Source organism: Bubalus kerabau, chromosome 10 (assembly GCF_029407905.1).
Source record: "Bubalus kerabau isolate K-KA32 ecotype Philippines breed swamp buffalo chromosome 10, PCC_UOA_SB_1v2, whole genome shotgun sequence".
NCBI lineage: Eukaryota > Metazoa > Chordata > Mammalia > Artiodactyla > Bovidae > Bubalus > Bubalus kerabau.
The window spans coordinates 4,343,356-4,368,637 of NC_073633.1; positions in this window are offsets into that span (position 1 = coordinate 4,343,356).

Consider the following 25,282-nt stretch of genomic DNA (forward strand, 5'->3'; position numbering starts at 1 on the left):
GAGAGGCCAGCGGGGTTCCCTTCCTCAGACAAGACGAGGCCTGACTCTCCTGTCCCAACTCTGCAGGGACCCTGCGGTCGGAGTCCGAAACGCAGAGGAAGCCTGAGGTTCCTGCCTCCCCTCGAGGTGAGGCCCTCTTCCGTTGCGCCAGACCCAGCGGAGTCCCGAGGGGCCCCGCCACCTCCACAGGATCCCTCGCCTCTCAGAGGCACCCTGGCAAGTTCCCTAAGGTCCCCGGCAGAAGGCGAGGGAAACGAGGGTTTCCCGCCGCCCCCCGACAAAGACCTCGAGAGTCCTTCTTCAACGCGTCTCGACGCCCTAGTCCCCTCCCGTGACTCGAGAGCCAGGACGCGCTCCCCCTCGCCACGCGCATGGAGACCTGACTCCCCTGGCGCCGCACGAGAGGCTCCCTGAGATCCTCGTCGTGCCTCGGGAGAAAACCCCCACGGGCGCCGCAGCTCGAGGAAACCCCTGAGACGCCCCCGTCCTCGCGAGCTGAGGGCCTTCTTTTCCTGCATGGCCTGGAGAGCAATCCCGGGTCCTCTCTCCAAACGGAAGAGGAGGCTGGACTCCCTTGAGGCCGCTCAGGGGGCTCCAAGAGACCCGCGTCGCGACTCGAGAGGAGAGCGGAGTCCTTGGCTTCCCCTCGAGACGAGGCCTGACTCCCCGGGGGAGCCTGGAATGCAACCCCGAGATCCCTGCCTTCCCTGGAGAGGAAAATTAGGTCCCGGACACACGCTTAGGTGAGGTCTCTTAGGCCCTGCAGTGACTCGAGCGCCACCCCCAGCTTTCCCTCGCAACCCGAGGGGAAGATTGGGCTTCCCAGGGCCAACCCAAGGGGAAGGCTGAGATCCCCGTCGTAACTCGAGAATGCCGCCGCAACTCGAGAAAAACCACGTGGTTCCCACCGCTTGGCAAGATGAGGCCCTTGCCCGCGACGGCGTCTCAAGGGAAGTCCCCTGTTCCGCCCTGAAGGGCGAGACGGTCCGTGACAGCCTTCCTGCGACCCCCAAAAGTCCCCCGACACGCCGGGTTCCCCCGAGGGGAACACCGAGGGTCCCGGCACCGCTTCCTCTGAGCCCCTTCTCCCCTCCTGATCGCGACAGGAGAGGCGATTCCCCTGCGTGGTCTGGAAGGGGTTCCCGGCCTTCCCGGCGCACCTCAGGATGAGGCCGGTCTCACGAGGAAATTCGAGACGAGCCACGTGGGTGGGGCCACAGGCCGAACGCCCCCGATTCCCCGGTCCGCTCTTGAGAAGGACCCGAGGCCCGCACCCCTCTTCGAAGGCAACCCTGTGGGTGAAGGCACAACACGAAGGGGCACTGCCACCCCCGTGCATCGTCCGCAAAGACCCGCGGGTTCCACACACAGCTCGACGAGGGGCCTGAGACCCCCTGAGCAACTCGAGAGGCCAGCGGGGTTCCCTTCCTCAGACAAGACGAGGCCTGACTCTCCTGTCCCAACTCTGCAGGGACCCTGCGGTCGGAGTCCGAAACGCAGAGGAAGCCTGAGGTTCCTGCCTCCCCTCGAGTTGAGGCCCTCTTCCGTTGCGCCAGACCCAGCGGAGTCCCGAGGGGCCCCGCCACCTCCACAGGATCCCTCGCCTCTCAGAGGCACCCTGGCAAGTTCCCTAAGGTCCCCGGCAGAAGGCGAGGGAAACGAGGGTTTCCCGCCGCCCCCCGACAAAGACCTCGAGAGTCCTTCTTCAACGCGTCTCGAGGCCCTAGTCCCCTCCCGTGACTCGAGAGCCAGGACGCGCTCCCCCTCGCCACGCGCATGGAGACCTGACTCCCCTGGCGCCGCACGAGAGGCTCCCTGAGATCCTCGTCGTGCCTCGGGAGAAAACCCCCACGGGCGCCGCAGCTCGAGGAAACCCCTGAGACGCCCCCGTCCTCGCGAGCTGAGGGACTTCTTTTCCTGCATGGCCTGGAGAGCAATCCCGGGTCCTCTCTCCAAACGGAAGAGGAGGCTGGACTCCCTTGAGGCCGCTCAGGGGGCTCCAAGAGACCCGCGTCGCGACTCGAGAGGAGAGCGGAGTCCTTGGCTTCCCCTCGAGACGAGGCCTGACTCCCCGGGGGAGCCTGGAATGCAATCCCGAGATCCCTGCCTTCCCTGGAGAGGAAAATTAGGTCCCGGACACACGCTTAGGTGAGGTCTCTTAGGCCCTGCAGTGACTCGAGCGCCACCCCCAGCTTTCCCTCGCAACCCGAGGGGAAGATTGGGCTTCCCAGGGCCAACCCAAGGGGAAGGCTGAGATCCCCGTCGTAACTCGAGAATGCCGCCGCAACTCGAGAAAAACCACGTGGTTCCCACCGCTTGGCAAGATGAGGCCCTTGCCCGCGACGGCGTCTCAAGGGAAGTCCCCTGTTCCGCCCTGAAGGGCGAGACGGTCCGTGACAGCCTTCCTGCGACCCCCAAAAGTCCCCCGACACGCCGGGTTCCCCCGAGGGGAACACCGAGGGTCCCGGCACCGCTTCCTCTGAGCCCCTTCTCCCCTCCTGATCGCGACAGGAGAGGCGATTCCCCTGCGTGGTCTGGAAGGGGTTCCCGGCCTTCCCGGCGCACCTCAGGATGAGGCCGGTCTCACGAGGAAATTCGAGACGAGCCACGTGGGTGGGGCCACAGGCCGAACGCCCCCGATTCCCCGGTCCGCTCTTGAGAAGGACCCGAGGCCCGCACCCCTCTTCGAAGGCAACCCTGTGGGTGAAGGCACAACACGAAGGGGCACTGCCACCCCCGTGCATCGTCCGCAAAGACCCGCGGGTTCCACACACAGCTCGACGAGGGGCCTGAGACCCCCTGAGCAACTCGAGAGGCCAGCGGGGTTCCCTTCCTCAGACAAGACGAGGCCTGACTCTCCTGTCCCAACTCTGCAGGGACCCTGCGGTCGGAGTCCGAAACGCAGAGGAAGCCTGAGGTTCCTGCCTCCCCTCGAGTTGAGGCCCTCTTCCGTTGCGCCAGACCCAGCGGAGTCCCGAGGGGCCCCGCCACCTCCACAGGATCCCTCGCCTCTCAGAGGCACCCTGGCAAGTTCCCTAAGGTCCCCGGCAGAAGGCGAGGGAAACGAGGGTTTCCCGCCGCCCCCCGACAAAGACCTCGAGAGTCCTTCTTCAACGCGTCTCGAGGCCCTAGTCCCCTCCCGTGACTCGAGAGCCAGGACGCGCTCCCCCTCGCCACGCGCATGGAGACCTGACTCCCCTGGCGCCGCACGAGAGGCTCCCTGAGATCCTCGTCGTGCCTCGGGAGAAAACCCCCACGGGCGCCGCAGCTCGAGGAAACCCCTGAGACGCCCCCGTCCTCGCGAGCTGAGGGACTTCTTATCCTGCATGGCCTGGAGAGCAATCCCGGGTCCTCTCTCCAAACGGAAGAGGAGGCTGGACTCCCTTGAGGCCGCTCAGGGGGCTCCAAGAGACCCGCGTCGCGACTCGAGAGGAGAGCGGAGTCCTTGGCTTCCCCTCGAGACGAGGCCTGACTCCCCGGGGGAGCCTGGAATGCAATCCCGAGATCCCTGCCTTCCCTGGAGAGGAAAATTAGGTCCCGGACACACGCTTAGGTGAGGTCTCTTAGGCCCTGCAGTGACTCGAGCGCCACCCCCAGCTTTCCCTCGCAACCCGAGGGGAAGATTGGGCTTCCCAGGGCCAACCCAAGGGGAAGGCTGAGATCCCCGTCGTAACTCGAGAATGCCGCCGCAACTCGAGAAAAACCACGTGGTTCCCACCGCTTGGCAAGATGAGGCCCTTGCCCGCGACGGCGTCTCAAGGGAAGTCCCCTGTTCCGCCCTGAAGGGCGAGACGGTCCCTGACAGCCTTCCTGCGACCCCCAAAAGTCCCCCGACACGCCGGGTTCCCCCGAGGGGAACACCGAGGGTCCCGGCACCGCTTCCTCTGAGCCCCTTCTCCCCTCCTGATCGCGACAGGAGAGGTGATTCCCCTGCGTGGTCTGGAAGGGGTTCCCGGCCTTCCCGGCGCACCTCAGGATGAGGCCGGTCTCACGAGGAAATTCGAGACGAGCCACGTGGGTGGGGCCACAGGCCGAACGCCCCCGATTCCCCGGTCCGCTCTTGAGAAGGACCCGAGGCCCGGACCCCTCTTCGAAGGCAACCCTGTGGGTGAAGGCACAACACGAAGGGGCACTGCCACCCCCGTGCATCGTCCGCAAAGACCCGCGGGTTCCACACACAGCTCGACGAGGGGCCTGAGACCCCCTGAGCAACTCGAGAGGCCAGCGGGGTTCCCTTCCTCAGACAAGACGAGGCCTGACTCTCCTGTCCCAACTCTGCAGGGACCCTGCGGTCGGAGTCCGAAACGCAGAGGAAGCCTGAGGTTCCTGCCTCCCCTCGAGGTGAGGCCCTCTTCCGTTGCGCCAGACCCAGCGGAGTCCCGAGGGGCCCCGCCACCTCCACAGGATCCCTCGCCTCTCAGAGGCACCCTGGCAAGTTCCCTAAGGTCCCCGGCAGAAGGCGAGGGAAACGAGGGTTTCCCGCCGCCCCCCGACAAAGACCTCGAGAGTCCTTCTTCAACGCGTCTCGACGCCCTAGTCCCCTCCCGTGACTCGAGAGCCAGGACGCGCTCCCCCTCGCCACGCGCATGGAGACCTGACTCCCCTGGCGCCGCACGAGAGGCTCCCTGAGATCCTCGTCGTGCCTCGGGAGAAAACCCCCACGGGCGCCGCAGCTCGAGGAAACCCCTGAGACGCCCCCGTCCTCGCGAGCTGAGGGCCTTCTTTTCCTGCATGGCCTGGAGAGCAATCCCGGGTCCTCTCTCCAAACGGAAGAGGAGGCTGGACTCCCTTGAGGCCGCTCAGGGGGCTCCAAGAGACCCGCGTCGCGACTCGAGAGGAGAGCGGAGTCCTTGGCTTCCCCTCGAGACGAGGCCTGACTCCCCGGGGGAGCCTGGAATGCAACCCCGAGATCCCTGCCTTCCCTGGAGAGGAAAATTAGGTCCCGGACACACGCTTAGGTGAGGTCTCTTAGGCCCTGCAGTGACTCGAGCGCCACCCCCAGCTTTCCCTCGCAACCCGAGGGGAAGATTGGGCTTCCCAGGGCCAACCCAAGGGGAAGGCTGAGATCCCCGTCGTAACTCGAGAATGCCGCCGCAACTCGAGAAAAACCACGTGGTTCCCACCGCTTGGCAAGATGAGGCCCTTGCCCGCGACGGCGTCTCAAGGGAAGTCCCCTGTTCCGCCCTGAAGGGCGAGACGGTCCCTGACAGCCTTCCTGCGACCCCCAAAAGTTCCCCGACACGCCGGGTTCCCCCGAGGGGAACACCGAGGGTCCCGGCACCGCTTCCTCTGAGCCCCTTCTCCCCTCCTGATCGCGACAGGAGAGGCGATTCCCCTGCGTGGTCTGGAAGGGGTTCCCGGCCTTCCCGGCGCACCTCAGGATGAGGCCGGTCTCACGAGGAAATTCGAGACGAGCCACGTGGGTGGGGCCACAGGCCGAACGCCCCCGATTCCCCGGTCCGCTCTTGAGAAGGACCCGAGGCCCGGACCCCTCTTCGAAGGCAACCCTGTGGGTGAAGGCACAACACGAAGGGGCACTGCCACCCCCGTGCATCGTCCGCAAAGACCCGCGGGTTCCACACACAGCTCGACGAGGGGCCTGAGACCCCCTGAGCAACTCGAGAGGCCAGCGGGGTTCCCTTCCTCAGACAAGACGAGGCCTGACTCTCCTGTCCCAACTCTGCAGGGACCCTGCGGTCGGAGTCCGAAACGCAGAGGAAGCCTGAGGTTCCTGCCTCCCCTCGAGGTGAGGCCCTCTTCCGTTGCGCCAGACCCAGCGGAGTCCCGAGGGGCCCCGCCACCTCCACAGGATCCCTCGCCTCTCAGAGGCACCCTGGCAAGTTCCCTAAGGTCCCCGGCAGAAAGCGAGGGAAACGAGGGTTTCCCGCCGCCCCCCGACAAAGACCTCGAGAGTCCTTCTTCAACGCGTCTCGACGCCCTAGTCCCCTCCCGTGACTCGAGAGCCAGGACGCGCTCCCCCTCGCCACGCGCATGGAGACCTGACTCCCCTGGCGCCGCACGAGAGGCTCCCTGAGATCCTCGTCGTGCCTCGGGAGAAAACCCCCACGGGCGCCGCAGCTCGAGGAAACCCCTGAGATGCCCCCGTCCTCGCGAGCTGAGGGCCTTCTTTTCCTGCATGGCCTGGAGAGCAATCCCGGGTCCTCTCTCCAAACGGAAGAGGAGGCTGGACTCCCTTGAGGCCGCTCAGGGGGCTCCAAGAGACCCGCGTCGCGACTCGAGAGGAGAGCGGAGTCCTTGGCTTCCCCTCGAGACGAGGCCTGACTCCCCGGGGGAGCCTGGAATGCAACCCCGAGATCCCTGCCTTCCCTGGAGAGGAAAATTAGGTCCCGGACACACGCTTAGGTGAGGTCTCTTAGGCCCTGCAGTGACTCGAGCGCCACCCCCAGCTTTCCCTCGCAACCCGAGGGGAAGATTGGGCTTCCCAGGGCCAACCCAAGGGGAAGGCTGAGATCCCCGTCGTAACTCGAGAATGCCGCCGCAACTCGAGAAAAACCACGTGGTTCCCACCGCTTGGCAAGATGAGGCCCTTGCCCGCGACGGCGTCTCAAGGGAAGTCCCCTGTTCCGCCCTGAAGGGCGAGACGGTCCCTGACAGCCTTCCTGCGACCCCCAAAAGTCCCCCGACACGCCGGGTTCCCCCGAGGGGAACACCGAGGGTCCCGGCACCGCTTCCTCTGAGCCCCTTCTCCCCTCCTGATCGCGACAGGAGAGGCGATTCCCCTGCGTGGTCTGGAAGGGGTTCCCGGCCTTCCCGGCCCACCTCAGGATGAGGCCGGTCTCACGAGGAAATTCGAGACGAGCCACGTGGGTGGGGCCACAGGCCGAACGCCCCCGATTCCCCGGTCCGCTCTTGAGAAGGACCCGAGGCCCGGACCCCTCTTCGAAGGCAACCCTGTGGCTGAAGGCACAACACGCAGGGGCACTGCCACCCCCGTGCATCGTCCGCAAAGACCCGCGGGTTCCACACACAGCTTGACGAGGGGCCTGAGACCCCCCGAGCAACTCGAGAGGCCAGCGGGGTTCCCTTCCTCAGACAAGACGAGGCCTGACTCTCCTGTCCCAACTCTGCAGGGACCCTGCGGTCGGAGTCCGAAACGGTGAGGAAGCCTGAGGTGCCTGCCTCCCCTCGAGGTGAGGCCCTCTTCCGTTGCGCCAGACCCAGCGGAGTCCCGAGGGGCCCCGCCACCTCCACAGGATCCCTCGCCTCTCAGTGGCACCCTGGGAAGTTCCCTAAGGTCCCCGGCAGAAGGCGAGGGAAACGAGGGTTTCCCGCCGCCCCCCGACAAAGACCTCGAGAGTCCTTCTTCAACGCGTCTCGAGGCCCTAGTCCCCTCCCGTGACTCGAGAGCCAGGACGCGCTCCCCCTCGCCACGCGCATGGAGACCTGACTTCCTTGGCGCCGCACGAGAGGCTCCCTGAGATCCTCGTCGCGCCTCGGGAGAAAACCCCCACGGGCGCCGCAGCTCGAGGAAACCCCTGAGACGCCCCCGTCCTCGCGAGCTGAGGGCCTTCTTTTCCTGCATGGCCTGGAGAGCAATCCCGGGTCCTCTCTCCAAACGGAAGAGGAGGCTGGACTCCCTTGAGGCCGCTCAGGGGGCTCCAAGAGACCCGCGTCGCGACTCGAGAGGAGAGCGGAGTCCTTGGCTTCCCCTCGAGACGAGGCCTGACTCCCCGGGGGAGCCTGGAATGCAACCCCGAGATCCCTGCCTTCCCTGGAGAGGAATATTAGGTCCCGGACACACGCCTAGGTGAGGTCTCTTCGGCCCTGCAGTGACTCGAGCGCAACCCCCAGCTTTCCCTCGCAACCCGAGGGGAAGATTGGGCTTCCCAGGGCCAACCCAAGGGGAAGGCTGAGATCCCCGTCGTAACTCGAGAATGCCGCCGCAACTCGAGAAAAACCACGTGGTTCCCACCTCTTGGCAAGATGAGGCCCTTGCCCGCGACGGCGTCTCAAGGGAAGTCCCCTGTTCCGCCCTGAAGGGCGAAACGGTCCCTGACAGCCTTCCTGCGACCCCCAAGAGTCCCCCGACACGCCGGGTTCCCCCGAGGGGAACACCGATGGTCCCGGCACCACTTCCTCTGAGCCCCTTCTCCCCTCCTGATCGTGACAGGAGAGGCGATTCCCCTGCGTGGTCTAGAAGGGGTTCCCGGCCTTCCCGGCGCACCTCAGGATGAGGCCGGTCTCACGAGGAAATTCGAGACGAGCCACGTGGGTGGGGCCACATGCCGAACGCCCCCGACTCCCCGGTCCGCCCTTGAGAAGGACCCGAGGCCCGGACCCCTCTTCGAAGGCAACCCTGTGGGTGAAGGCACAACACGAAGGGGCACTGCCACCCCCGTGCATCGTCCGCAAAGACCCGCGGGTTCCACACACAGCTCGACGAGGGGCCTGAGTCCTCCCGAACAACTCGAGAGGCCAGCGGGTTTCCCTTCCTCAGACAAGACGAGGCCTGACGCTCCTGTCCCAACTCTGCAGGGACCCTGCGGTCGGAGTCCGAAACGGAGAGGAAGCCTGAGGTGCCTGCCTCCCCTCTAGGTGAGGCCCTCTTCCGTTGCGCCAGACCCAGCGGAGTCCCGAGGGGCCCCGCCAAGTCCACAGGATCCCTCGCCTCTCAGAGGCACCCTGGCAAGTTCCCTAAGGTCCCCGGCAGAAGGCGAGGGAAACGAGGGTTTCCCGCCGCCCCCCGACAAAGACCTCGAGAGTCCTTCTTCAACGCGTCTCGACGCCCTAGTCCCCTCCCGTGACTCGAGAGCCAGGACGCGCTCCCCCTCGCCACGCGCATGGAGACCTGACTTCCCTGGCGCCGCACGAGAGGCTCCCTGAGATCCTCGTCGTGCCTCGGGAGAAAACCCCCACGGGCGCCGCAGCTCGAGGAAACCCCTGAGACGCCCCCGTCCTCGCGAGCTGAGGGCCTTCTTTTCCTGCATGGCCTGGAGAGCAATCCCGGGTCCTCTCTCCAAACGGAAGAGGAGGCTGGACTCCCTTGAGGCCGCTCAGGGGGCTCCAAGAGACCCGCGTCGCGACTCGAGAGGAGAGCGGAGTCCTTGGCTTCCCCTCGAGACGAGGCCTGACTCCCCGGGGGAGCCTGGAATGCAACCCCGAGATCCCTGCCTTCCCTGGAGAGGAAAATTAGGTCCCGGACACACGCTTAGGTGAGGTCTCTTAGGCCCTGCAGTGACTCGAGCGCCACCCCCAGCTTTCCCTCGCAACCCGAGGGGAAGATTGGGCTTCCCAGGGCCAACCCAAGGGGAAGGCTGAGATCCCCGTCGTAACTCGAGAATGCCGCCGCAACTCGAGAAAAACCACGTGGTTCCCACCGCTTGGCAAGATGAGACCCTTGCCCGCGACGGCGTCTCAAGGGAAGTCCCCTGTTCCGCCCTGAAGGGCGAGACGGTCCGTGACAGCCTTCCTGCGACCCCCAAAAGTCCCCCGACACGCCGGGTTCCCCCGAGGGGAACACCGAGGGTCCCGGCACCGCTTCCTCTGAGCCCCTTCTCCCCTCCTGATCGCGACAGGAGAGGCGATTCCCCTGCGTGGTCTGGAAGGGGTTCCCGGCCTTCCCGGCGCACCTCAGGATGAGGCCGGTCTCACGAGGAAATTCGAGACGAGCCACGTGGGTGGGGCCACAGGCCGAACGCCCCCGATTCCCCGGTCCGCTCTTGAGAAGGACCCGAGGCCCGCACCCCTCTTCGAAGGCAACCCTGTGGGTGAAGGCACAACACGAAGGGGCACTGCCACCCCCGTGCATCGTCCGCAAAGACCCGCGGGTTCCACACACAGCTCGACGAGGGGCCTGAGACCCCCTGAGCAACTCGAGAGGCCAGCGGGGTTCCCTTCCTCAGACAAGACGAGGCCTGACTCTCCTGTCCCAACTCTGCAGGGACCCTGCGGTCGGAGTCCGAAACGCAGAGGAAGCCTGAGGTTCCTGCCTCCCCTCGAGGTGAGGCCCTCTTCCGTTGCGCCAGACCCAGCGGAGTCCCGAGGGGCCCCGCCACCTCCACAGGATCCCTCGCCTCTCAGAGGCACCCTGGCAAGTTCCCTAAGGTCCCCGGCAGAAGGCGAGGGAAACGAGGGTTTCCCGCCGCCCCCCGACAAAGACCTCGAGAGTCCTTCTTCAACGCGTCTCGAGGCCCTAGTCCCCTCCCGTGACTCGAGAGCCAGGACGCGCTCCCCCTCGCCACGCGCATGGAGACCTGACTCCCCTGGCGCCGCACGAGAGGCTCCCTGAGATCCTCGTCGTGCCTCGGGAGAAAACCCCCACGGGCGCCGCAGCTCGAGGAAACCCCTGAGACGCCCCCGTCCTCGCGAGCTGAGGGACTTCTTTTCCTGCATGGCCTGGAGAGCAATCCCGGGTCCTCTCTCCAAACGGAAGAGGAGGCTGGACTCCCTTGAGGCCGCTCAGGGGGCTCCAAGAGACCCGCGTCGCGACTCGAGAGGAGAGCGGAGTCCTTGGCTTCCCCTCGAGACGAGGCCTGACTCCCCGGGGGAGCCTGGAATGCAATCCCGAGATCCCTGCCTTCCCTGGAGAGGAAAATTAGGTCCCGGACACACGCTTAGGTGAGGTCTCTTAGGCCCTGCAGTGACTCGAGCGCCACCCCCAGCTTTCCCTCGCAACCCGAGGGGAAGATTGGGCTTCCCAGGGCCAACCCAAGGGGAAGGCTGAGATCCCCGTCGTAACTCGAGAATGCCGCCGCAACTCGAGAAAAACCACGTGGTTCCCACCGCTTGGCAAGATGAGGCCCTTGCCCGCGACGGCGTCTCAAGGGAAGTCCCCTGTTCCGCCCTGAAGGGCGAGACGGTCCCTGACAGCCTTCCTGCGACCCCCAAAAGTCCCCCGACACGCCGGGTTCCCCCGAGGGGAACACCGAGGGTCCCGGCACCGCTTCCTCTGAGCCCCTTCTCCCCTCCTGATCGCGACAGGAGAGGCGATTCCCCTGCGTGGTCTGGAAGGGGTTCCCGGCCTTCCCGGCGCACCTCAGGATGAGGCCGGTCTCACGAGGAAATTCGAGACGAGCCACGTGGGTGGGGCCACAGGCCGAACGCCCCCGATTCCCCGGTCCGCTCTTGAGAAGGACCCGAGGCCCGGACCCCTCTTCGAAGGCAACCCTGTGGCTGAAGGCACAACACGCAGGGGCACTGCCACCCCCGTGCATCGTCCGCAAAGACCCGCGGGTTCCACACACAGCTTGACGAGGGGCCTGAGACCCCCCGAGCAACTCGAGAGGCCAGCGGGGTTCCCTTCCTCAGACAAGACGAGGCCTGACTCTCCTGTCCCAACTCTGCAGGGACCCTGCGGTCGGAGTCCGAAACGGTGAGGAAGCCTGAGGTGCCTGCCTCCCCTCGAGGTGAGGCCCTCTTCCGTTGCGCCAGACCCAGCGGAGTCCCGAGGGGCCCCGCCACCTCCACAGGATCCCTCGCCTCTCAGTGGCACCCTGGGAAGTTCCCTAAGGTCCCCGGCAGAAGGCGAGGGAAACGAGGGTTTCCCGCCGCCCCCCGACAAAGACCTCGAGAGTCCTTCTTCAACGCGTCTCGAGGCCCTAGTCCCCTCCCGTGACTCGAGAGCCAGGACGCGCTCCCCCTCGCCACGCGCATGGAGACCTGACTTCCTTGGCGCCGCACGAGAGGCTCCCTGAGATCCTCGTCGCGCCTCGGGAGAAAACCCCCACGGGCGCCGCAGCTCGAGGAAACCCCTGAGACGCCCCCGTCCTCGCGAGCTGAGGGCCTTCTTTTCCTGCATGGCCTGGAGAGCAATCCCGGGTCCTCTCTCCAAACGGAAGAGGAGGCTGGACTCCCTTGAGGCCGCTCAGGGGGCTCCAAGAGACCCGCGTCGCGACTCGAGAGGAGAGCGGAGTCCTTGGCTTCCCCTCGAGACGAGGCCTGACTCCCCGGGGGAGCCTGGAATGCAACCCCGAGATCCCTGCCTTCCCTGGAGAGGAATATTAGGTCCCGGACACACGCCTAGGTGAGGTCTCTTAGGCCCTGCAGTGACTCGAGCGCAACCCCCAGCTTTCCCTCGCAACCCGAGGGGAAGATTGGGCTTCCCAGGGCCAACCCAAGGGGAAGGCTGAGATCCCCGTCGTAACTCGAGAATGCCGCCGCAACTCGAGAAAAACCACGTGGTTCCCACCTCTTGGCAAGATGAGGCCCTTGCCCGCGACGGCGTCTCAAAGGAAGTCCCCTGTTCCGCCCTGAAGGGCGAGACGGTCCCTGACAGCCTTCCTGCGACCTCCAAAAGTCCCCCGACACGCCGGGTTCCCCCGAGGGGAACACCAAGGGTCCCGGCACCGCTTCCTCTGAGACCCTTCTCCCCTCCTGATCGCGACAGGAGAGGCGATTCCCCTGCGTGGTCTGGAAGGGGTTCCCGGCCTTCCCGGCGCACCTCAGGATAAGGCCGGTCTCACGAGGAAATTCGAGACGAGCCACGTGGGTGGGGCCACATGCCGAACGCCCCCGATATCCCGGTCCGCCATTGAGAAGGACCCGAGGCCCGGACCCCTCTTCGAAGGCAACCCTGTGGGTGAAGGCACAACACGAAGGAGCACTGCCACCCCCGTGCATCGTCCGCAAAGACCCGCGGGTTCCATACACAGCTCGACGAGGGGCCTGAGACCCCCTGAGCAACTCGAGAGGCCAGCGGGGTTCCCTTCCTCAGACAAGACGAGGCCTGACTCTACTGTCCCAACTCTGCAGGGACACTGCGGTCGGAGTCCGAAACGCAGAGGAAGCCTGAGGTTCCTGCCTCCTCTCGAGGTGAGGCCCTCTTCCATTGCGCCAGACCCAGCGGAGTGCCGAGTGGCCCCGCCACCTCCACAGGATCCCTCGCCTCTCAGAGGCACCCTGGGAAGTTCCCTAAGGTCCCCGGCAGAAGGTGAGGGAAACGAGGGTTTCCCGCCGCCCCCGGAGAAAGACATCGAGAGTCCTTATTCAAGGGGTATCGAGGCCCTAGTCCCCTCCCGTGACTCGAGAGCCAGGACGCGCTCCCCCTCGCCACGCGCATGGAGACCTGACATCCCTGGCGCCGCACGAGAGGCTCCCTGAGATCCTCGTCGTGCCTCTGGAGAAAACCCCCACGGGAACCGCTGCTTGAGGAAACCCCTGAGACGCCTCCGTCCTCGCGAGCTGAGGGCCTTCTTTTCCTGCATGGCCTGGAGAGCAATCCCGGGTCCTCTCTCCAAACGGAAGAGTAGGCTGGAATCCCTTGAGGCCGCGCAGGGGGCTCCAAGAGACCCGCGTCGCCACTCGAGAGGAGAGCGGAGTCCTTGCCTTCCCCTCGAGACGAGGCCTGACTCACCGGGGTAGCCTGGAATGCAATTCCGAGATCCCTGACTTCCCTGGAGAGGAATATTAGGTCCCGGACTCACGCCTAGGTGAGGTCTCTTCGGCCCTGCAGTGACTCGAGCGCCACCCCCAGCTTTCCCTCGCAACCCGAGGGGAAGATTGGGCTTCCCAGGGCCAACCCAAGGGGAAGGCTGAGATCCCCGTCGTAACTCGAGAATCCCGCCGCAACTCGAGAAAATCCACGTGGTTCCCACCTCTTGGCAAGATGAGGCCCTTGCCCGCGACGGCGTCTCAAGGGAAGTCCCCTGTTCCGCCCTGAAGGGCGAAACGGTCCCTGACAGCCTTCCTGCGACCCCCAAGAGTCCCCCGACACGCCGGGTTCCCTCGAGGGGAACACCGAGGGTCCCGGCACCGCTTCCTCTGAGCCCCTTCTCCCCTCCTGATGGCGACAGGAGAGGCGATTCCCCTGCGTGGTCTGGAAGGGGTTCCCGGCCTTCCCGGCGCACCTCAGGATGAGGCCGGTCTCACGAGGAAATTCGAGACAAGCCACGTGGGTGGGGCCACATGCCGAACGCCCGCGATTCCCCGGTCCGCCCTTGAGAAGGACCCGAGACCCGGACCCCTCTTCGAAGGCAACCCTGTGGGTGAAGGCACAACACGAAGGGGCACTGCCACCCCCGTGCATCGTCCGCAAAGACCCGAGGGTTCCACACACAGCTCGACGAGGGGCCTGAGACCCCCTGAGCAGCTCGAGAGGTCGGCGGGGTTCCCTTCCTCAGACAAGACGAGGCCTGACTCTCCTGTCCCAACTCTGCAGGGACCCTGCGTTCGGAGTCCGAAACGGAGAGGAAGCCTGAGGTTCCTGCCTCCCCTCGAGGTGAGGCACTCTTCCGTTGCGCCAGACCCAGCGGAGTCCCGATGGGCCCCGCCACCTCCACAGGATCCCTCGCCTCTCAGAGGCACCCTGGCAAGTTCCCTAAGGTCCCCGGCAGAAGGCGAGGGAAACGAGGGTTTCCCGCCGACCCCAGACAAAGACCTCGAGGGTCCTTCTTCAACGCGTCTCGAGGCCCTAGACCCCTCCCGTGACTCGAGAGCCAGGACGCGCTCCCCCTCGCCACGCGCATGGAGACCTGACTTCCCTGGCGCCGCACGAGAGGCTCTCTGAGATCCTCGTCGTGCCTCGGGAGAAAACCCCCAAGGGCGCCGCAGCTCGAGGAAACCCCTGAGACGCCCCCGTCCTCGCGAGCTGAGGGCCTTCTTTTCCTGCATGGCCTGGAGAGCAATCCCGGGTCCTCTCTCCAAACGGAAGAGGAGGCTGGACTCCCTTGAGGCTGCTCAGGGGGCTCCAAGAGACCCGCGTCGCGACTCGAGAGGAGAACGGAGTCCTTGGCTTCCCCTCGAGACGAGGCCTGACTCCCCGGGGGAGCCGGGAATGCAACCCCGAGATCCCTGCCTTCCCTGGAGAGGAATATTAGGTCCCGGACACACGCCTAGGTGAGGTCTCTTCGGCCCTGCAGTGACCCGAGCGCAAACCCCTGGTTTCCCTCGCAACCTGAGGGGAAGTTTGGGCTTCCCAGGGCCAACCCAAGAGGAAGCCGGAGATCCCCGTCGTAACTCGAGAATCCCGCCGCAACTCGAGAAAAACCACGTGGTTCCCACCTCTTGGCAAGATGAGGCCCTTGCCCGCGATGACGTCTCAAGGGATGTCCCCTGTTACGCCCTGAAGGGCGAAACGGTCCCTGACAGCCTTCCTGTGACCCCCAAAAGTTCCCCGACACCCCGGGTTCCCTCGAGGGCAACACCGAGGGTCCCGGCACAGCTTCCTCTGAGCCCCTTCTCCCCTCCTGATCGCGACAGGAGAGTCAATTCCCCCGCGAGGTCTGGAAGGGGTTCCCGGCCTTCCCGGCGCACCTTAGGATGAGGCTGGTCTCACGACGAAATTCGAGACGAGCCACGTGGGTGGTGCCACATGCTGAACGCCCCCGATTCCCCGGTCCGCTCTTGAGAAGGACCCGAGGCCCGGACCCCTCTTCGAAGGCAACCCTGTGGGTGAAGGCACAACACGAAGGGGCTCTGCCACCCCCGTGCATCGTCCGCAACGACCCGCGGGTTCCACACACAGCTCGACGAGGGGCCTGAGACCCCCTGAGCAACTCGAGAGGCCAGCGGGTTTCCCTTCCTCAGACAAGACGAGGCCTGACTCTCCTGTCCCAACTCTGCAGGGACCCTGCGGTCGGAGTCCGAAACGGAGAGAAATCCTGAGGTTCCTGTCTCCCCTCGAGGTGAGGCCCTATTCCATTGCACCAAACCCAGGTGAGTCGCGAGAGGCCCCTCCCAACTCCACAGTATTCCTGAATTCTCAGAGGCACCTTGAGAATCTACCTGAGGTCACCGGCTCAAGTCCAGGGAACCCAGGGTTTCCTGCTGCGACCCGAGAAAGACCTTGAGAGTCCTTCGGCGCGTCTTGAGACCCGATTCCCCTACCATGACTCGAGAGCAAAGATCCGCTCCCCATCGCCATGCGCATGGAGACCTGACTTCCCTGACTCCTGAAGAGAGTCTCCCTGAGCTCCCCGTCGTACCTCTTCGGAAACCCCATTCAGGCACCGCAGCTCGAGAAAACCCACGATACGCCCCCGTCATCACGAGATGAGGGACTTGTTTCCTGCCTGGCATGGAGAGCAAAACCGAGTCCTCTCTCCAGACTCCACAGGAGGCTTGACTCTCTTTAGGCCTCTCAGTTGGCTCCAAGAGATACCTGTCAGGACCTGAAGGGAGAGCAGAGTCCTTTGCTTCCTCTCGAGACGAGGCCTGACTCCCCGTGTCAGTCTGGAATGCAACCCCGAGTTCCTGTCACACCTGGAGAGGAAAACTCGGTCCTGGACACAAGCCTAGATGAGGTCTATTTTGCACTGCAGTTACTAGAGCGCAATCGCCAGCTCTCCCTCGCAAATCGAATTGAAGATTGGACTTCCCTGGGCCAATACAATTGGAAGCCTGAATTCGACATCGTAACTCGAGAATCCCGCCGAAACTCGAGAAAATCCACGTGGTTCCCCCATCAGCGCTAGATGAGGCCCTTGCCCGCTACAGCGACTCAAGAGAAGTCCCACTTTCTGTCTTGAAGTGCGAAACGGTATTTGGCACCCTTGATGCAATCTCAAAATTCCCCGACATACCGGTCTCACTCGAAAGGAACACCGAGGTTCCCGGAACCACTTCATTTGAGCTCCTTCTCCCCTCGTGATCGCGACAGGAGTGTCGATTCCCCTGCTATGTCTGGAAGGGGTTCCCGACCTTTCCAGCGCGCCTAAGGATGAGGCAGGTCTCACGAGGAAATTCGAGACATAGCCTCGTGGGTGGTGCCACAAGCCGAAAGACCCCGATTTCCCGGTCTGCTCTTGATAAGAACGTGATGCCGTGACACCTTTACGAAGGAAAACCTGTGGATGAAAGCACAACACGAAGGGGCACTGACACCGTGCATCGTCCAGAAAAACCCGCAGGTTACAAACAGAGTTCAACGAGTGGTCTGTCACCCCGTGAACAACTCGACAGGCAAGTGGAGTTCCATTCCTCCACACAAGACGAGACCTGATTTTCTGTACCAACTCTGCAGGGAAACTGCGATCCGAGTCAGTACCAGCGACAGGAAACCCAGGAGAGGAAACATGAGGTTCCTGCCTCCACTCGAGATGAGGCTCTCATCCATTGCACCAAACCCAGTGGAGTCCAGAGAGGCCCCTCCCAACTCCACAGTACCCCTGACTTCTCAGAGGCACCCGGAGAAGCTCCATGAGGTCACCGGCACATGTCGAGGGAACCCAGGGTTTCCTGCCACAATGGGAAAAAGACCTCGAGAGTCCTACTTCAACGTGTCTTGAAGCCCGAATCTGCTTCCATGGCTCTATAGAAATGACACGCAGCCCCTCGCCACGCACATGGAGACCTGACTTCCCTGGCGCCATAAGAGAGGCTCCCTGAGCTCCCTGTCGTACCTCGTGAGAAACCCCACACTGACGCTGCAGCTTGAGAAAACTCACCATACGCCCCCATCATCGCGAGATGAGGGCCTTCTTTTCCTGCATGGCCTGGAGAGGAATCCCGAATCCTCTTTCCAAACTCCACAGGAGGCTTGACTCCCTTTAGGCCACTTAGTGGGCTCCAAGAGATACCCGTCGCGACTCGAGAGGAGAATTGAGTCCTTTGCTTCCCCTCGAGACAAGGCCTGACTCACCAGGTGGGTCTGGAATGCAACCCCGAGATCCCTGTCTCCCCTGGAGAGGAGAGGTCCTGGAAACAAGCCTAGATGAGGTCTCTTTTGCCCTTCTGTAACTCGAGAGCAATCCCCCGCTCTCCCTGACAACTCGAATGGAAGATTGGACTTCCCTGGGCCAACACAAGAGGAAGCCTGAATTCCCCTTCGTAACTCGAGAATCCCACCGCAACTCGAGAAAAAGCACTTGGTTCCCTCGTCATCACAAGATGAGGCCCTTGCCCGCTACAGCTTCTCAAGAAAAGTCCCACGTTCCGTCTTGAAGTGCAAAACGATACTTGACACCCTTGATGTGACCCCAAAAGTTCCCCGAAATATCGGTCTCACTCGAGGTGAACACCGAGGTTCCCGGCACCAGTTTATCTGAGCCCCTTCTCCCCTCCTGTTCGTGATAGGAGGGTCACTTCCCCTGCTTTGTTTGTAAGGGGTTCCCGACCTTCACGGGGCACTTCAGGATGAGGCCAGTCTCACGAGGAAATTCGAGACGTAGCTCGCGGGTGGTACCACATGCCAAAAGACTATGATTTCCCGGTACGCTCGTGATAAGAACCCGATGCCTGGACACCTCTTCGAAGGCAACCCTGTGGATGAAGGCACAACACAAAGGGGCACTGACACCCTCGTGCATCGTCCGGAAAAACCCGCAGGTTCCACATTCAGCTCAACAAGTGGCTTGTCACCCCTGAAGAACTCGAGAGGCAAGTGGGGTTTCATTCCTCTACACAAGACGATGCCTGACTCTCCTGTCCCAACTCTGCAGGGACTTTGCGATCCGAATCAGACCAGCGCCAGTGAAGTCACGAGAGGAACGCTGAGGTTCCTGCCTCCACTCGAGATTAGGACCTCTTCCATTGCACGAAACCCAGTGGAGTCCCGAGAGATGCGTCCCAGCTCCACAGTATCCCTGACTTCTCAGAGGCACCCTGAGAAGCTCCCTGAGGTCACCAGCACAATTCGAGTGAACCCAGGGTTTACTGCCGCCACCATAGAAAGAACTCAAGAGTCCTTCTTCAACGCATTTTGAGGCCTGATTCCCCTACCATGACTCGAGGGCAATGACACGCTCCCTCTGCTACACTCATGAAGCCCTGACTTCCCTGGCGCCACACGAGAGGCTCCCTGAGCTCCCCGTCATACCTCGTGAGAAACCAAACACTGGCGCCACAGATAGAGAAAACCCACGAGACGCCCCCATTTTCGCGACATGACGGCCTTCTTTTCTAGCATGGCCTGGAGAGCAATCCCGAGTCCTCTCTCCAAACTCCACAGTAGGCTTGACTCCCTTTTGGTCACTCAGTGGACTCCAAGACATACCCGTCGCGACTCGAGAGGAGAGCGGAGTCTTTTCCTTCCCCTCGAGGCGAGGCCTGACTCCTCGGGTGTGTCTGATATGTGAACCGGAGATCCCTGTCGCCCCTGGAGAGAAACATTAGGTCCTGGACACAAGCCTAGATGAGGTCTCTTTTTTCCTGCAGTGAGTCGAGAGCAATCCCCAACTCTCCCTCGCAACTCGAATGGAAGACTGGACTTCCCTGGGCCAACAGAAGAGGAAGCCTGAATTTCCCGTTGTAACTCAAGAATCCCGCCACAACTCGAGAAAAACCACGTCGTTCCCTCTTCATCGCAAGATGCGGCCATTGCCGCTACAGCGTCTCAAAAGAAGTCTTACGTTCCATCTTGAAGTGCGATACGGTACTTGGCACCTTTGATGCGACCCCAAAAGTTCCCCAACACACTGGTCTCACTGGAGGGGAACACCGAGGTTCCCGGCATCACCTCATCTGTGCCCCTTCTCCCCTCCTGATCGAGACAGGAGGGTCGATTCCCCTGCTTTGTCTGCAAGGGGTTCCGACCTTCCCGGCGCACCTCAGGATGAGGCCGGTCTCACTAGGAAATTCGAGACGTAGCCTGGTGGGTGGTGCCACATGCGGAAAGACCCCGATTTCCCGGTCCGCTCTTAATAAGAACCCGATGCCAGGACACCTCTTTGAAAGCAAACCTGTGGATGAATGCACAACACGAAGGGGTACTGACATCCCCATGCATAGTACGGAAAAACACGCAGATTCCAAACACAGATCGACAAGTGTCCTGTCATCCCTTGAAGAACTAGAGAGGCATGCGGAGTTCCGTTCCTCCACACAAGAGAAGGCCTGACTCTCCTTTCCCAACTCTGCAGGGACCGTGCGATCGGAGTCAGAAATGTAGATGAAACCTGACGTTCCTGCATCAACTCGAAATGAGGCCCTCTTCCATTGCGCCATACCCAGTGGAGTCCCGAGAGGCCCCTAAAACTCCACAGTATCCCTGATTCTCAGAGGCACCCTCAGAAGCTCTCTGCGGTCACTGGCACAAGTCGAGTGAACCCAGGGTTTCCTGCTGCATTCTGAGAAAGACCTTGAGAGTCCTTCTTTACCGCGTCTTGAGGCCCGATACCCTACCATGACTGGAGAGCAATGACGCATTCCCCTCGCCACGCCCATTGAAACCTAACTTCCCTGGCGCCACACGAGAGGCTCCCTGCGCTCCCCGTCCTACCTCATGAAAACCCCACACTGGCACCGCCGCTCGAGAAAACACATGAGACGCCCCCATCATCGTAAGATGAGGGCCTTCTTTTCCTACATGGCCTAGAGAGCAATCCCGAGTCCACTCTCCAAACTCCACTGGAGGCCTGACTCCCTTTAGGCCACTCAGTAGCCTCCAAGAGATACACGTCGCTACTCTAGAGGAGTGCAGAGTCCGTTGCTTCCCCTCGAGCCGAGGCCTGACTACTTGGGTGAGTCTGGAATGGGATCCCGAGATCCGTGTTGCCCCTGTAGAGGAAAACTCGGTCCTGGACACAAGCCTAAATGAGGTCTTTTTTGTCCTGCATTGACTCAAGTGCAATCCCCAGCTCTCCCTCGCAACTCGAATGGATGATTGGACTTCCCTGGGCCAACACAAGAGGAAGCCTGTATTCCCCATTGTAATTCGAGAATCCCGCGGCAACTGGAGAAAAACAACGTGGCTCCTCCGTCATCGAAATATGAGGCCCCTGTCAGCTATAGCGTCTCCAGGGAAGTCCCATGTTCCGTCTTGAAGTGTGAAACGGTACTTGGCACCCTTGATGCGACCCCCAAATTTCCCTGACACCCCGGTCTCACTCGAGGAGAACATGGAGGTTCCCAGCACCGCTTCAGCTGAGCCTCTTCTCCCCTCCTGATGGCGACAGGAGGGTCGATTCCCCTGCTTTGTCTGGAAGGGGTTCGCAGACTTCCCGGCAAACCTCAGGATGAGGCCAGTCTCACGAGGGAAGTCGAGACGTAGCCTCGTGGGTTGTGCCACATGCCGAAAGACCCCGATTTCCTGGTCCGCTATTGATAAGATCCCGATGCCCGGTCACCTCTTCGAAGGTAACCCTGTGGATGAAGGCACAACACGAAGGGGCACTGACACCCCTGTGCATCGTCCCCCAAAACCGCAGGTTCCACATACAACTCGACAGGTGGCCTGTCATCCCGTGAACAACTCGAGAGGCAAGCGGAGTTCCATTACTCCACACAAGACGAGGTCTGACTCTCCTGTCCCAACTCTGCAGGGACCCTGCTATCCGAGTCAGAAATGGAGAGGAACCCTGACGTTACTGCCTCAATCCGAGATTAGGTCCTCTTCAATTGCACCAGTCCCTGTGATGTCCCGAGAAGCCCCTCTCAACTCCACAGTATCCCTGACTTCTCAGAGGAACCCCGCTAAGCTCCCTGAGGTCATGGGCACAAGTCGAGGGAACCCAGGGTTTCCTGCCACACCCCGAGAAAGACCTCGAGAGTTCTTCTTCGAAGCGTCTTGAGGCTTGATTCCCCTACCATGACTCGAGAGCAATGAGGCGCTCCCCCACGCCACGTCCATGGAGACCTGACTACCGTGGCACCACAGGAGTCTCCCTGAGCTCCCCGTCCTATCTCGTGAGAAACCCCAACCAGGCACTGCACCTTGAGAAAACCCACGAGACGCCCCCGTCATCGCGAGATGAGGGCCTTCTTTTCCTGCATGGCCTAGAGAGCAATCCCGAGTCCCCTCTCCAAACTCCACAGGAGGCTTAACCCCATTTAGGCCACTCTTGGGCTCCAAGGGATACCCGTCGCGACTCGAGAGGAGAGTGGAGTCCATTCATTCCCTTCGAGACGAGGCCTGACTCCCCGGGTGAGTCTGGAATGCAACCCCGAGATCCCTGTCGCCCCTGGAGAGAAAAACTCGGTCCTGGACACAAACCTAGATGAGCTCTATTTTGCCCTGCAGTGACTCGAGAGCAATCTCCAGCTCTCACTTGCAACTCGAATGGAAGATTGGACTTCCCTGGGCCAACACAAGAGGAAACCTGTATTCCCCATCGTAACTCAAGAATCCTGCCGCAACTCGAGAAAAAACACGTGGGTCCCCCGTCAGTGCTAGATGAGGCCCTTGCCCACTACAGCATCTCAAGAGAAGTCCCAGGTTCCGTCTTGAAGTGCGAAACGGTACTTGGCACCCTTGATGCAACCAGAAAAGTTACCCGACTTTCACTCAAGGAGAGCACCGAGGTTCCCGGCACTACTTCATCTGAGCCCTTTCTCTCCTCCTGATCCCGAAAGTAGGGTCGATTCCCCTGCTTTGTTTGGAAAGGGTTCCCGGACTTTCCTGCGCGCCTCAGGATGAGGCCGGTCTCACGAGAAAATTCGAGACGTAGCCTCGTGGGTGGTGCAACATGCTGAAAGACCCCAATTTCCCGGTCCGCACTTGAGGAGAACACGATACCCGGACACCTCTTCGAAGGCAACCTTGTGCATGAAGGCACAACAGGAAGGAGCACTGATGCCCCCGTGCATCTCCGAAAAACCCGCAGGTTCCACACACATCACGAAAAGTGGTGTTATCCTTGAACAACTTGAGATGTAAGCGGAGTTCCATTCCTCCGCAAAACACGAGACCTGACACTCCTGAGCAAACTCAACAGGGACCCTGCGATCTGAGTCACATCCGGCCTCCAGGAAGTCAGGAGCAGAACCCTGAGGTTCCTGCCTCAACTCGAGATGAGGCCCACTTCCATTGCACCAAACCCAAAGGAGTCCCGAGAGGCCTCTCCCAAATCCACAGTATCCCTGACTTCTCAGAGGCACCCTGAGACGCTCCCTGAGGTCACCGGCACAAGTCCAGGGAACCCAGGGTTTCCTGCCGCAACCCTAGAAAGACATCGAGAGTTCTTTTTCAACCCGTCATGAGGCCCGATTCCCCTACCCTGACTTGAGAGCAATGACGCGCTCCCCCTTGCTCCGCCCATGGAGACCTGACTTCCCTGTTGCCACACGAGAGGCTACCTGAACTCCCCGTCGTACCTCGTGAGAAACCCCACACTGGCGCCGCAGCTCGAGAAAACCCACGAGACGCCCCCGTCATCTCGAGATGTGGGCCTTCTTTTCCTGCATGGCCTGGAGAGCAATCCCGAGTCCTCTCTCCAAACTGAAGAGGAGGGTTGACTCCCTTTAGACCACTCAGTGGGCTCCAAGAGATACGCGTCGCAACTCGAGAGGATAGCCGAGTCCTTTGCTTCCCCTCGAGACGAGGCCTAACTCCCCGGGTGAGTCTGTAATGCAAACCCGAGATCCCTGTCGCCCTTGGAGAGGATCACTGGGTCCTGAACACAAGGCTAGATGAGGTCGCTTTTGCCCTGCAGTAACTCGAGAGCACTCCCCAGCTTTCCCTCGCAACCCGAATGGAAGATTGGACCTCCCTGGGCCAACACAAGAGGAAGCCTGAATTCCCAGTAGTAATTCGAGAATTCCGCCTCAACTTGAGAAAAACCACGTGGTTCCCCCGTCATTGCAAGATGAGGCCCTTGCCCGCTCCAGCGTCTCAAGAGTAGTCCCACGTTCTGTCTTCAAGTGCGAAATGATATTTGGCACCCTTAATGCTACCCCAAAAGTTCCCCGACATACGGGTCGCACTAGAGGGGAACACCGAGGTTCCTGGCACCACTTCATCTGAGCCCCTTCTCCCCTCCTGATCGCGAAAGGAGGGTCAATTCCCCTGCTTTGTCTGCAAGGGGTTCCCGACCTTCTCCACGCACCTCAGATGAGGCTGTCTCACGAGGAAATTCGAGACGTAGCCTCGATGGTGGTGCCACATGCCGAAAGACCGCGATTTCCCGATCCGCTCTTGATAAGAATGCGATGCCCAGACACCTATTCGAAGATAGTGTGGATGAAGGCACAACACGAAGGGGCACTGACACCCCCGTGCATCGTCCGGAAAAGACCGCAGGTTACTCATACAGCTCAACAAGTGCCTGTCACCCAGTGAACAACTCGAGAGGCAAGCGGAGGTCCATTCCTGCACACAAGACAAGGCCTGACTCACCTCTCCCAACTATGCAGGGGGCTGCGATCAGAATCAGAAATGGAGAGGAACCCTGAGGTTCCTGCCTCCCCTCGAGATGAGGCCCCCTTCCATTTCACCAAACCCAGTGGGGTCCCGAGAGGTCTTTCCCAACTCCACAGTATCCCTGACTTCTCAGAGGCACCCGGAGAATCTCCCTGAGGTCACCGGCACAAGTCGAGGGAACCCAGGTATTCTTGCAAAGACCCGAGAGAGATCTTGAGAGTCCTTCAACGCGTCTAGAGGCCTGATTCCCCTACCATGACTCGAGAGCAATGACGCGCTCCCCCTCGCCACACGCATCGAGACCTAACTTCCCTGGCGCCACACAAGAGGCTCCCTGAGCTCCCCGTCGTACCTCCTGAGAAACCAACACAGGCGCTGCAGCTCGGTAAAACCACCGAGACCCCCCCCCCCGTCATCGTGAGATGAGGGCCTTCTTTTCCTGCATGTCCTGGAGTGCAATCCCGAGTCCTCTCTCCAAACTCCAGAGGAGGCTTGACTCCCTTTAGTCCACTCAGTGAGCTCCAAGAAATACCCGTCGTGACTCGAGAAGAGAGAGAAGTCCTTTGTTTCCCCTCGAGAGGACGCCTGACTCCTGGGTGAGTCTAGAATGCAACCCCAAGATCCCAGTCATCCCTTGAGAGGAACATTAGGTCCTAGACACAAGCCTGGATGAGGTTTCTTTTGCCCTGCAGTGACTCGAGCGCAACCCCCAGCTCTCCCTCGCAACTCGAATGGAAGATTGGGCTTCCCTGGGCCAACACAAGAGGAAGCCAGAAATCCCCTTCGTAACTCGAGAATCCCGCCGCAACTCGAGAAAAACCACGTGTTTCCAACGTCATCCCAAGATGAGGCCCTTGCTGCTATGGCGTCTCAAGAAAAGAACCACGTTCCGTCTTGAAGTGCGAAACGGTACTTTGCACCCTTGATGCGACACCAAATGTTCCCGGACACGCCGGTCTCACTCGACAGGAACACCGAGGTTCCCGCACCACTTCATCTGAGCACCTTCTCCCCTCCTGTTCGAGACAGGAGGGTCTATTCCCCTGCTTTGTTTGGAAGGGGTTTCCCACATTCCCGGCGCATCTAAGGATGAGGCCGGTCTCACGAGTAAATTCGAGACATAGCGTCGTGGGTGGTGTCACATGCCGAAATACCCCGATTTCCCGGCCCACTCTTGAGAAGAACCCGATGCGCGGACACCTCTTCGAAGGCAACCCTGTGGACGAAGGCACAAAACAAAGGGTCACTGACACTCCCGTGCATCATTTGGTAAAAGCCGCAGGTTCCACACTCAGCTCGACAAGAGGCCTG